Source organism: Hemitrygon akajei, chromosome 8 (assembly GCF_048418815.1).
Source record: "Hemitrygon akajei chromosome 8, sHemAka1.3, whole genome shotgun sequence".
NCBI lineage: Eukaryota > Metazoa > Chordata > Chondrichthyes > Myliobatiformes > Dasyatidae > Hemitrygon > Hemitrygon akajei.
The window spans coordinates 137,111,014-137,125,370 of NC_133131.1; positions in this window are offsets into that span (position 1 = coordinate 137,111,014).

The following is a 14,357-nucleotide window of genomic DNA, read 5'->3' on the forward strand; positions in this document are numbered from 1 at the left end:
TTTTACAAAATGAATTGCACTTTAAGAGCCAGGTAAACGATGAGGGGTGATTGATAAGTTCCTGGCCTAAGGTAGAAGGAGTCAGTTTTAGAAAACCTAGCACATTTACTTTTCAACATAGTCCCCTCCTACATTTACACACTTAGTTCAGCGGTTATGGAGCGTGTGGATCTTGGACCTCCAGAAAATGTCCACAGTAGGGGTGATTGATAAGTTCCTGGCCTAAGGCAGAAGGAGATGAGTTATACAGCTCTCGTTACATGCACATACAAGTCAACTCTTTGAGTGATTATGCAGAAAGTTTGAAGTTAATAACTCATTAGTTAATATCTCATTGGATGATTGATAAGTTTGTTGCCGAAGGTAGAAGGCAATGAGTTATTAACTTCAAACTTCCTGCATAATAACTCAAAGAGTTGATCTGCATGTGCATGCAATGTGAGCTGTACAACTCATCTCCATCTATATCAGGCCATGAACTTGTAAATCACCTATGCTGTGAACACTTACTGGAGGTCCAAGATCTGTATGCTCCATGACCACTGGACTAAGTGTTTAAATGTAGGATGTTGAAAAATAAATGTGCCAGATTTTCTAAAATTGACTCCTTCTACTTTAGGCCACAAACTTATCAATCACCCCTTGTATTTTGAATATTAGACATTGAACTGGTAAATCAAGAGTGTTAATTCTTATAGCACACATTGCTTTTCCATTTCTATCTATCTATAGTACAGATATTTTAAAATCATGCAGTGCCATTTTGAATTATAAATAAGTTTCTTGTACATATAATTTGCTAGGTAGTCACAATTTACTTTCCTGTGGTTCCAATGTGGCCTCTTCTACATTGGTGAAACCCAAAGTCGATTGGGCAACCACTTCATCGAGCACTTTTGGGAGGATTAGGGAGGATTTCCTGGTGGCCAACCATTTCAATTCCACTGCCCATTCCCATTCTGATATGTCAGTCCATGGCAACATTTACTGCCACATGAAGCCACTGTCAGGTTGGAGGAGCAATACTGTCCAGTTTCTCATTCAACTGTAATGCTCTAATTGTCCCTGCACATCTGTTAAATGGTTTTTCCTGCTTTCCTTGTTCTGGTGATAATTATTTAGTCTGTTTATATGCTCATATTTATTTAAATTTGATTATTGACGTTTGCGCTAATTGTTGATTGCTCATGGCTGTTTGTACTACTGTCTTGTAAGCTGTTGGTTGCTATTGTGTTGTCTGTTATGGTATTGTCCTGTGTTTTATGCTTGGTACTGAACCTCAATCAATTCATTATGTTTCACATACTGGCAATGAAGTGATTCTGTCTGAGTAGCCTCCAACCTGACCAATAAACATCAATTTCTCTGACTACTGGTAATTTTTCCTTGCTCTTCCCTCTCTCCTTTTCCATCCCCTTTTCTGGCTCTCATCTTACCCCTTCTCAGATTCCTATCATCGGCCTCTGATGTTCCTTCTCCTTCCCTTTACCCTTGGTCCATACTCCTCTCCTATTGAATTTCTTCTTCAGCCCTTTACCTTCTCCACCCATCACCTCCCCTTCTCACTTCATCCCCCTCCCCCCTTCTTACCATCTCCCTCCCCCATCCACCTACCAAACCCCTCACATAGTTTCACTTATTATCTTCCAGCTTGTACTCCTTTCCCTCTCCTCACCTTCTTATTCTGGCTTCCTCTCCCTTCCTTTCCAATCCTGATAAAAGGTCTCAGCCTGAAAGGTTGACTCTTTACTCCTCTCCATAGATACTACCTGACCTGTTTGTTCCTCCACTTTCTGTGTGTTGCTCAGGATTTCGAGCATCTGCAGAATCTCTGAGTTGGTAATTTTCTTTCTTGAATATAAGCATGATCACATGATGAGATGCTATTCAGATATTTCTGTTATTATTACTGTCCATTCTGTATATAACACAATATTACAAAATGCTTTAAATAGTGTTCATCGGCTAATATTTTAACAAATGTCACACATTGGTTGAAACATTGCTCTGAAATTATTGTTAAACATTTTACAAAAGTAGTTCTCTTAATTATAAAGCAAACTCAAAATGTTTAAACATTATGATGCATATATGATTGTGAATATCAGTACCAATCTACAAGGGGTGATTGATAAATCTAATTCTGAATGAATTTCAAGAAATTGCTGTATATTGAAAATCCACTCCTGGATCACCCTCATTCCAGTTCACCTCAAGCACTGATTTCCTCACTGGGACACAATGATGGGGATAGACAATCGTAATCATACCATTAGACACAGGAGCAGAATTAAGTTGTTCAGACCATTGAGACTATTTTGCCATTCCATCATGCTGATTTATCATCCCTCTCAACCGCATTCACCTGCCTTTTCCCCGCAACATTTAAAAAACCTTACTAATCAAGAACCTATCGATCTCCACCTTAAATATACCCAATAATTATGGCAATGAATTCCACAGATTCACTCCATTCTGAGGCTGTGCCGTCTGGTCCTAGGCTCATCCACCATAGGAAACATCCACTCCATGAGTTCAATGAGATCCACCCTCAATCTTCTAAACTCCAGTGAGTCATACGTTAACCTTTTCATTCCTGGAATCATTCCTGTGAACCTCTGCAATGCCGATACATCTTTACTCAATAAGGGACCCAAAACTGCTCACAATACTCCGAGTGCAGTTGGACCAATAGCTTATTAAGCCTCAGCATTGCATCCTTATTTTTATATTCCAGTCCTCTTGAAATGAATGATAACCTCGCATTTGGCTTCCTTACCACTGACTCAACCAGCAAGTTGACACTTAGAGAATCCTGCACAACAACTCCCAAGTCCCTTTGCACCTCTGATTTCTGAATTTTCTCCCCATTTAAAAGAAGTCTACGACTTTATTCTTTCTATTATAATGCATGACCATACACTGTATTCCATCTGCCACTTCCTTGCCTAATTTTCTCCTAATCTGTCTAATTCCTCCCTGCTTCCTCAACACTACCAGCCCCTCCACCTACCTTTGTATTGTCTGCAAACACAACCACAAATCCATCAATTCTGTCATCCAAATCATTGACGTATAATATGAAAAGAAGCAGTCCCAGCACTGACCCCTGCAGAATGCCTCTAGTCATCAGCAACGAACCAGAAAATTCTCTCTTTATTCCCATTTTCCTCCTGCCAGTCAGTTAATCTTCTGTCTCTGTTAGTATCTTTTCTGTAACACCATGGGCTCTTATCTTGTTTAGGAGCTTCATGTGTAGCATCTTTTCAAAGGCCCAAATCAAAATAAACAACTTCCACTTATTCATCTTTGTCTATGCTGCCTGTTATTTCCTCAAAGAATTATAACAGATTTATCAGGAAAGGTCCTGCAGAAGTTCGCTGATGACACGGCCATAGTGGGGTGTGTCAGGAATGGACAGGAGGAGGAGTATAGGAAACTGATACAGGACTTTGTGATATGGTGCAACTCAAACTACCTGCGTCTCAATATCACCAAGACCAAGGAGATGGTGGTGGACTTTAGGAGATCTAGGCCTCATATGGAGCCAGTGATCATTAATGGAGAATGTGTGGAGCAGGTTAAGACCTACAAGTATCTGGGAGTACAGTTAGACGAGAAGCTAGACTGGACTGCCAACACAGATGCCTTGTGCAGGAAGGCACAGAGTCGACTGTACTTCCTTAGAAAGTTGGCGTCATTCAATGTCTGTAGTGAGATGCTGAAGATGTTCTATAGGTCAGTTGTGGAGAGCGCCCTCTTCTTTGTGGTGGCGTGTTGGGGAGGAAGCATTAAGAAGAGGGACGCCTCACGTCTTAATAAGCTGGTAAGGAAGGCGGGCTCTGTCGTGGGCAAAGTACTGGAGAGTTTAACATCGGTAGCTGAGCGAAGGGCGCTGAGTAGGCTACGGTCAATTATGGATAACTCTGAACATCCTCTACATAGCACCATCCAGAGACAGAGAAGCAGTTTCAGCGACAGGTTACTATCGATGCAATGCTCCTCAGACAGGATGAAGAGGTCAATACTCCCCAATGCCATTAGGCTTTACAATTCTACCGCCAGGACTTAAGAACTTTTTAAAAGCTATTATTAATGCTTTTTGAGATAGTGATTTAGATGCATATCATGTTTTTAACTGAGTTAAGTATTGTATGTAATTAGTTTTGCTACAACAAGTGTATGGGACATTGGAAAAAAGTTGAATTTCCCCATGGGGATGAATAAAGTATCTATCTATCTATCTATCTATCTATCTATCTAATCAAGACAGTCCAGTCACTCGGCATTCAAGATGAGGCAGTGAAATGTATTGGCTTTGTTGGAGAAGCCACAGAGTGGTAATAGATGATTGCCTCTCTGACTGGATGCCTGTGAATAGTAGAGAGTCACAGGGGTCAGTGCTGGGTCCATTGTTGTTTGTTATCTATATCAACAATCTGGATGATGATGTGTTTAACTCGATCAACAAGTTTGTGGATGGCACAAAGATTTGGGGTGTAGTGGACTGCAAGAAAGACTATCAGAGCTTGCAGCTTCCCAATTCTCTAACTTCCCATTAACTTTTGCTATATTATATGTCCCCACTTTTGTTTTTATGCTATATTTTCCCTTGTCAGCCATGGTTGCCTTATCCCCTATTTAGAATTCTTCTTCTTCCTTGGGACGACTTTATCCTGCTCCTTCCAAAGAGCTCCCAGAATCTCAGGCCACAGCAGCTCTACTGTCATCCCTGGCAATGTCCCCTTTATGGAACCCTATTCACACCAATAGTTCAACCCTGTCATAGAATACTGCAGCACAGATACATACCCTTTGGCCCACCTAGTCCCTGCCAACCTATTAATCTACTTAGTCCCTTGGACCTGTACCCAGACCATCGCCTTCTATACTCCTCCTATCCATGTACCTATCCACATTTCTCTTAAATGTTGAAATGTTCTGGGGTTAAGGAGATTGTGGATGTGGAATACAAAAAATTGTGGCAAATGAGAAAATTGTGGCAAATATATGACTTGCAAGTTCAGTAGATAGTCTATCAAATCTTTCTCCTTTGAGGATAGGGTTTAGATGGAGTGGAGTTTGTTGGGTGTGTTTCCTGATGCAACATATAGATAAGCCAACTGGAGGAGAGGCTGTACTTGATCTGGTATTTGAAAATGAACATGGTCAGGTGCCAGATCTCTGGGTGGGAGAGCATTTTGGAGGTAGTGATCACAACTCTTTCTCCTTTACCATTGCACTGGCGAAGGATAGGAGCAGACAATTTGGGAAAACATGTAATTGGGGTGGGAGAAATATTATGCTATTAGGCAGGAACTTGGGAACATAAATTGGGAGCAGATGTTCTCAGGGAAATGCACAGCAGAAATGTGGCAAATGTTCAGGGAACATTTGCATGGTGTTTTGCATAGGTATGTTCCATTGAAGCAGGGAAAGGATGGTCGAGTAAAAGAACTGTGGTGTACAAAGGATATGGAAAATCTAGTTAAGAAGAAAAGAAAAGCTTATGAAAGGTTCAAGAAACTAAGTACTGATAGAGTTCTAGAAAATTGCAGGGTTGCCAGAAAGGAGCTTAAGAATGAAATTTGGGGGGGGGGGGACGTCACGCGATGACGTAGGATCGAGACGTGGAAATCCAGCTCTCCTGTAAAAAAACAGTAAAATAATGTTTAAGTGAAGAAAAGTTAGTCAATACTTTTAAAAAATTACTTATAAACTACTCAGGATTGTCTTAAGATATGTCTCCTAAACAGAAGCAGAAGAAAACTACTACTTTGAAGACAACACAAGCTGGAAAAGAATCAAGGCTGGCAGCCATGAAAGAGCCTCAGGCTCAAGTGCGTTTTACCTCCGGCAATATAGAACAGGAAACTGCGATAACATCAACCGTTTCCAATGAAAAAGAGTAACAGGAATTGTGCATGCGTGAAGGAAGGGGCATGCGCAAACACGAGCAACCCAAACTACAAATCCCAGCTATGATCGGAACTGAAAGTGAAAGTGAATATGAGGTGGAATCAGATTCTCTGGATAAATCAGACGAAGATGAAGAGACAAACAAAGAAGAGCAACAGGAAGAGGTTGGAGGTGATATTGGAGACATAAAAAATCTTTGGTGCAAATAATGCATGAATTAAAATCATTAAAAGTAATAAAAAAGATATTAAAAATATGAAGATTATGTTTGATAAAATGATGAAAAGACAGGACAAAATGGAGAAGAAAATTAAAAACTTGGAAGAAATAACGGGAGACACCATTGATAGAGTGAATAAAATGGAAGATAATATTTCTGCCTGGATATCAGAAATAAAACGATTGTTGGAAAAGTGGATGTACTTGAAAATCTTAACAGATGAAATAATATTTAGATTGTTGGTCTTAAAGAAGGTATAGAGGGAGAGGATCCAATAAATTTTTTCCAAAAATGGATTCCGGAAATTTTGGAAATGGAAGAATGAACCCAGTTAATTGAAATTGAAAGGGCTCACTGAGCCTTAAGATCAAGACCTCAAGTTGATCAAAACCCATGATCAATCTTGATAAACTGCTTAAGATATCAAGATAAAGAAAAGATCCTGATGGCGGCTGCCCAACGTGCCAGAAAGAGAAATGGGCCATTGATGATAGAATGGAAAATAGTTCTTTTCTATCCTGATATAAGTTATGACCTTTTGAAGAGAAAGAAGGAATCTAACCCAGCAAAAAAAGTTTCATGGGAAAAGGGTTATAAATTTATATTCCGTCACCTGGCAACCCTGATAATTTTTTTGGATGACAGATAAAGAAGATCTTTTACTGATTATCGGGATGCGGAAGAATTTGCACAAGAACTCCCAAATATTCGCTAACCACAGCCAAAGATTTAAAAGTGAAATGGATTAAAGATGAAGACAGGGACAGTGAATGGAGTTGATGGATGTTTAAGGACAGAAGAATATTTAAATATATTCTTAATTATATGATACAGAGGGAGAAAGGTAAAAATTTGAGAAATATTAATTGAGAGTAGTGATATTATTTTTTCTTCTCTAATATATACTTTTTTATGTTACGGGGGAGCTGGGGGAACTTCAGATCGATTGCTACGGGATTCACGTATGTAATCATGATTGCCATGACCCGCACAACGGAGGGGGGTAAAGTTGTGTTTTTTCTTTATTCACAACATTAGTAGGGGGTATTTTGTTATTTTTTTTCTTTATAATCTATTTTTCTTTAATCTTTCTTTCTTTGCCTGGACAATCGGGGGGGGGGGGGGGGGTGTGGTGAGACACATAGCAACATGGAGAATTTTAAAAAGATTCCCCAAGGTACTACGAAAGTTGAAAAGTTTGGTGTTACTATAGACTGGAGTAATCCTGTTAAAAATAATGACTAATTTACTGAATTTTTGAAGTTTTAATGTTAATGGGCTTAATGGACTGGTGAAAAGAAAAAGAATTTTAACATACATTAAGAAAATGAAAATAGATGTGGCTTTTAGCTGCATTCCATTTGAAAAAATTACTTATAATTTAAGAGATAAATATGAAATATTTCTGAAAATTTGGCGCCCTTATTTACAAAAGATAGGACTAAATATATAGGTGCTCCGAAGATAAAATTATTGGTTATTTGGGGAAAGAAATAAATATATATACTAAAGCTATTATGAACTCCATGGAGCATGTGGGGATCTTCCGATATCCAGGCATTCTTTCTTTATTTTTTTTTCTCTTTCTACAGGGATATGTTAGGGGGGAGGGTTTAAGGGGAGGGGGGATGGGTTGATAATTTTTTTTCCTTCTGTAACCATTTGAAAATTCAATAAAAAAAGTTATAAAAAAAAGAATGAAATTTGGAGAGCTTGAAGGGCCCATGAGATGTCCTTGGTGAACAGGATTAAGGAAAACCTCAAGGCATTCAAAAAGTATGTGAAGAGCAAGTGGATGAGCTATGTGAGGATAGGACCAATCAGGTGCGATAGTGGAAATGTGTGCATGGAGTCAGAGGAGATACTTAATGAATAACAACACACACAAAATGCTGGTGGAACACAGCAGGCGAGGCAGCATCTATAGGGAGAAGCGCTGTCGATGTCGACTTAATGAATACTTTGCTTCAGCATTCACCAGGGATAAGGACCTTGGCAGTTGTGGGGATGAATTACAATGGACTGAAATGCTTGAGCGTATAGACTTTAAGAAAGAGGATGTGCTGGAACTTTTGGAAAGCATCAAGTTGGATAAGTCACCGGGACTGGAAGAGATATACCCCAGGCTACTGTGGGAGGTGAGGGAGGAGATTGCTGAGCCTCTGTCAATGATATTTGTATCATCAATAGTGACGGGAGAAGTACCGGAAGATTGGAGGGTTGCAAATGTTGTTCCCTTGTTCATGAAAGGGAGTAGAGATAACACAGGAAATTATAGACCAGTGAGTCTGATTTCAGTGGTGGGAAAGTTGTTGCTGAAGTTGTGCGAGAGGCAGGATTTATGAATATTTGGAGAGACATTAGGGATAGTCAGCATGATTTTGTCAAGGGCAGGTCATGCTTTACAAGCCTGATTGAATTCTTTAAGGATATAGCAAAACACATTGATGAAGGTAGTGCTATAGATGTAATGTATATGGATTTCAGTAAGGCATTATATAAGGTTCCCTATGCAAGGTTAAGGAGTCATAGAATCCAAGGAGCCCTTGCTTTGTGGATCTAGAATTGACTTGCCCACAGAAAGCAAAGGGTGGTTATAGATTGTCTGTATTCTGCATGGAGATTGGTAACCAGTGGTGTTCCTCAGGGATCAGTTCTGGGACTTCTCCTCTTTGTGATTTAAAAAAAATGACCTGGTTGAAGAAGTAGAAAGGTGGGTCACTAAATTTGCTGATGACACAAAGATTGTGGGTGTTGTGGACAGTCTGGATTGTTGTCAGAGGTTACAGCAGGACATCAATAGGATGGAGGACTGGCCTGCGAAGTGGCTGAGGGAGTTCAACCCAGACAAGTGTGAAGTGGTTAATTTTGGTAGGTCAAATTTGAAGATAGAATATAATATTAATGGTAAGACTCTTGGCAGTGTGAAGGATCAGAAAGATCTTGGGGTCGATGCCATAGGACACTCAAAGCAGCTGTGTAGGTTGATAGTGTTGTTAAGAAGGCATATGGTGTGTTGGCTTTCATCAACCATGGGATTGGGTTCAAGAGCTGTGAGGTAATGTTACTGCTATGTAAGATATTGGTCAGTTCCAACTTGGAGAACTGTGCTCAGATTTGGTCACCTCACTACAAAAAGGTAGATACTATAGACAGAGTGCAAAGGGAATTTACAAGGATGTTGCCTGGATTGGAGAATGTTCCTTTTGAGAACAGGTTGAGTGAACTCGGCCTTTTCTTTCTTTTTCAATATTTTTTTAATTTTCACATAGAAGAATACAGAGTACATGACGATATATATGATGAATAAAAAAAGATAGACTAGTACCAAATACATTATATTTAAATCACACTCGCAATTGCAGTACCCTATATTCATAATCAAACACATACATTAATTAAATTGTAATTTGAATTGTAATAATTCTATTATAAAAAAAGAATCTAAACCCACTACCAAAGTCAAAGCTGTTTAGTAAAGAAAGAAAGACGGGAAAAAATCCTTATCGTATAGTGATTTATGTTATTAGCCAACATCTGTACTTTAACATCAAATCAAAGGTTTTGAAAGTAGTTCAAAAATGGTCCCCACAATGTTTGAAAGTCTTGGTTTGAGTCAGAAAATGAACAACGGATCTTCTCTAAATTTAAGCATGACATAACATCACGTAACCATTGAGCATGAGTAGGCCGAGCAATCTCCTTCCATTTAAGCAACACCGCCCTCCGAGCTATAAGAGAAATTAAAGGCAATATATGCAAATCAGATGTCTCCAAAGTTATGCCTTTTTCTCCAACAATACCAAGCAAGGCCTCCAAAGGGTTAGGCTTAAAATTTACTACAAAAAGTACAGAAAAAGTTTGGAATACTTCCTTCCAGTATTTTTCAAGACTCAGACATGTCCAAAACATATGGATTAGTGAAGCCTCTCCATTGATATATCTATCAGAATAGGGAGATATATCCAGATAAAAATGAGATAGCTTATCTTTGGACATGTGGGCCCTCTGGATCACTTTAAATTGTAGGAGTGAGTGGTGAGCACGTAGTGATGAAGTGCTAAACAATTTATAAATTTCATTCCAAGTCTCTTTAGAAAGTGAAATTTGTAAATTTTGTTCCCAGGCATTTTTAATTTTGTGTAAAGCAGCCTCTCTTATTCCCAACAACATAACATAAATATTGGCTATTGAGCCATTTTGTAAAGGTTTCAAATTAGAATTTTACATCTAATAAGTTCTTATCAGGACTCCATATGAAATGTATGTAATTGAGATTGCAGAAAGTCTCTAATTGGTAGATATAAAAAAATGGGTTTTTAGTAAGCTATATTTAGCTGACAGTTGCTTAAATGAAAAGAGACTTCGTCCACAAACAGATCCTGGAAGCATTTAATACCCTATCTATTCCATTGTTTAAAAACTACATCAGTCATAGAAGGTTACAAAAATTAGAAAAAATGGGCCTAGAAAGAGAAAATCTCAATAAACCAAAGTATTTTCTAAATTGTAACCAGATCCTCAAAGTATGTTTAACTACCAAATTGTCAGTTAGTTTATTTAAAGATAAAGGAAGTGAGGATCCAAGAAGAGAAATAATAGAATTTTCTTTAACAGAATTAGCTTCTGAAGGGACCCACACTGGGTAGTCCTCAGGGTTAATGCAATATGCCCAAACCATAAGATTTCGTATATTGACTGCCCAGTAATAAAACCTAAAAATTGGTAAAACTAAACCTCCATTCTTTTTAACTTTTTGAAAGTGAACTTTATTTAATCGAGAATGTTTGTTTTTCCATATATATGAAGATAGAATTGAATCAAGAGAATCAAAAAAGGACTTAGGAATAAAAACGGGTAAGGCTTGAAAAAGGTATATAAATTTAGGCTGGATATTCATTTTAATAGAGTTAATTCAACCAATCAATGATAGAGAGAGGGGCGACCAGTTTGATAGTGCCCCTTTCACATAATTCTCTTTAAGCAGATGTTTTAAGTAGATGTAAAGTAAACTTTCTTTAAGTAGATGTTTATAATTCTTAGTAATTGTTACACCCAAATAGATAAATCGATTTCTGACAATTTTAAAAGGAATGTTATTATTGATTGATACCAGATTGTTCAAGCGGAAAAGTTCACTGTTATGTAAATTCAATTTATATCCTGAAAACTGGCTAAACCAGGAAAGTAAAGAAAACATAGCAAGTAACAAAGTCTCAAAGTTAGCAATAAAAAGCAATAGATCATCAGCATAGAGCAAAACGTTGTGGTAGTAACTGTCCTTAAAATAACAGTGATAACACTAGATTCTTGAAAAGTAATAGCTTAATGTTGTAAAGCCAGATCAAAGAGCAAAGAGCTCAAAGAACATCCTTGTCTGGTTCCCCGTTGGAATTTAAAAGGTTTAGAATTCTGAATATTAGTAAGAACCCAAGCAGAGGGAGATAAATAAAGTAAATTAATACATTGAATGAAATTGGGCCCAAAGTTAATTTTTTTTTAAGGTTTTAGATAAATAATTCCATTCAACTTGATCAGCATCTAGAGAATTCATGCATTCCCATATATCCTTAGAAGGAGAATACATCACATTCAGTAAATTATGTATATTAAAATGGGAATAGCGATTTTAAATAAATTCAGTCTGATCATCAGATATGATAGATGGTAAAATATTTTCAAGGCTATGAGCCAAAACTTTGGATAGAATTTTAGTATTAACATTAAGTAAAAACAATTGGTCTATATGAAGAGCATTCAGTTGGGTTCTTATTTTTTTTAAGAATAAGCAAATTGGAAGCTTCATAAAAAGAATGTGGCAGTCTACCCAACTTAAAGGAATCCAAAAAGACAGAACATAACTGAGGTATAAGCAATGAGGAGTAAGCCCTATAAAATTCTTCAGAAAATCCATCAGGACCTGGAGTCTTCCTGGAGTGCAATGAATGTACAGCCTCGGCAATTTCCTGATAAGAAATAGGTTGCTCCAACTGCTTTTGATTATCAACAGAAAATACAGGGATGTTTAATCGGTCTAAAAACTATTCATTACAGTATTATCTTTAGGAGAGTCATAACTATAAAGTTTAGAATAAAATTCTCTAAAGGTATCATTTATTTCCAAATGGTCAGTTGTCCTTTCACCATAAGCTTTACAAATTTCTTTAGTTTTTATTTAATTAGGTAATTAATTTATTATCTAATTTTCCAGACACTATGACAAAATGCCCATTTACTTTACACTACTTATGTTGGACAAAGGGAACAGTATTATCTATAAAAATTGAAACTGCCCTAGACTTAGCTCAAAGAGAGGTGTGAAAATGAAACCCTTTCCATCTGCTAAAAAGGCATGGATTGCCACATTTACATATGTGAGTTTCTTGTAAAAAAATAAATGGGACCGTAAGTTTTCTAATATAGGCAAACATCTTACTCTGTTTCACAGGGTGATTTAACCCTTTCACGTTAAGTCTAAGTAAATTAATAATTTGAACCATTTTTAATACTATTTAAAAGAAAGGTTAAGATAATGACCATACTGGAATGTATACTGAAACCAGACATTGAACCTTGAGATAAGGTAACAATCAACAGATTTGGCTGAGAACCCAATACAGCATCCAGAAAAAGAGCCCTTGCACCTCTCTCCTTCCAAAGCCAGAAAGCTGACAACTAGATAGTCAGCAGCTACTACTAATAACGTCAACCCCCCCCCCCCAAATCCTGCTGTTTTAGCTCCAATCATATCGAGATTCGCTGCATTCCAACCTAGACAAAACAACAGGGAAAAAAACCTTTAACCTCATACCAAAAACACAGAGAGATTAAATATTGCAATTTCAAAATGATAGAATAATAAATACCCATACTAAGCATTATTATAAAGAAAAAACCTCAAAAATATGTATGATATAAAATATCAAAAAAAACAAAGATCTAAATACATGAACACTCAAGGTATTAGCTCATTAAAACCTTATTCTCTTAGTAAAACAAACTAAAAGGTTCAAAAAAAGAGTTAGCTGCAAAGGGTTACCAAGAGTAAGAGAGGGAGATATTCATGCATAAAGATACTGAGCAATCAATCTCCTGATTCCAAGAATTCTTGAGCATCTTCAACTGAACGGAAACATTTCTTCGAGCAGTAGATCTCTATGTTCTATTTCCTGCCTATCATAATCTGAATTTATTTTAATGCAAGAAGCCAAAAGGTAACCAGAATAATTTGATTATAAAGAAACATTGTTGATGGAAAGGTTAATTAAATATAAATACCATAAATTCCAGTGTAAATGCCAAGAATTTGGCCCTAAAATTGGGGAGGGGGGGGGGGAGAGTGGCTAATACAGAGGGTGCCAACTTTGGAAAAACAAATACATAGAAGACAGTTCATATTCATTGGTTGTTTTTGAGTCAAATTTGTTCCACTGTCAACGCATGAATTCTTTGAATGGTTTGTTTAGGCTCACATCTAGTTGCTGGAGCATGGATATCAAATCACCAGGGATGACTGCAATGTCCATATTTTCAGCTTTCAGTGCTGCTTTTGTCTCAGCTGACAAGTGTGCTTTGAACATGTCCCAGACAAGTAGTGATCTTTCCTTCCAGAAACCTTTGGGACATTGATGCTACACCTCTTTAACCCACTTCGTCCATCCAGCAGCGTTCTTGAACGTAAACAACAACACCCCACGGGAATTTTCTGAGCAATCTTTGTTTTTTTGTCTCAACACAAGATCACGTCTATTCATAAATTGGGTGCACCAACTTCACGTAGCTTTGAAATTTTCGCTGACCTCACGGTGTTTTTCGGCACATTTCAAAGCTTGAACTCGAATCAGTTCTCTGGTAACAATGTATCCAGACGATCGTTGGTGATACACCCATTCTAAAAATTTTTCTTTGAGTTCTCGCCACTGGCATGTTTTCCTGTGGTTTGCACATTTCGTCTATGCTATTTCCCTCAGCGTGTCCTCTGCCTTTCTCCACTCTCTCACTTGTTTCTCGTTTACACTAAACTTCTTAGCAGCTGCAGAATTATTCGTTCCTTTAGCAAAATCAACAACATTCAGGTTGAAGCCAGCATCATATTGCATTCGTTTTCATCTTTTGTACATGGTGGTCGCAAACTCAATACTGAGTACATGTACTGATCCCGCCACCCCGTGTTATGTTTTAATGAGATTGTGATGGACGCTAAATGGTTTCACGGGGT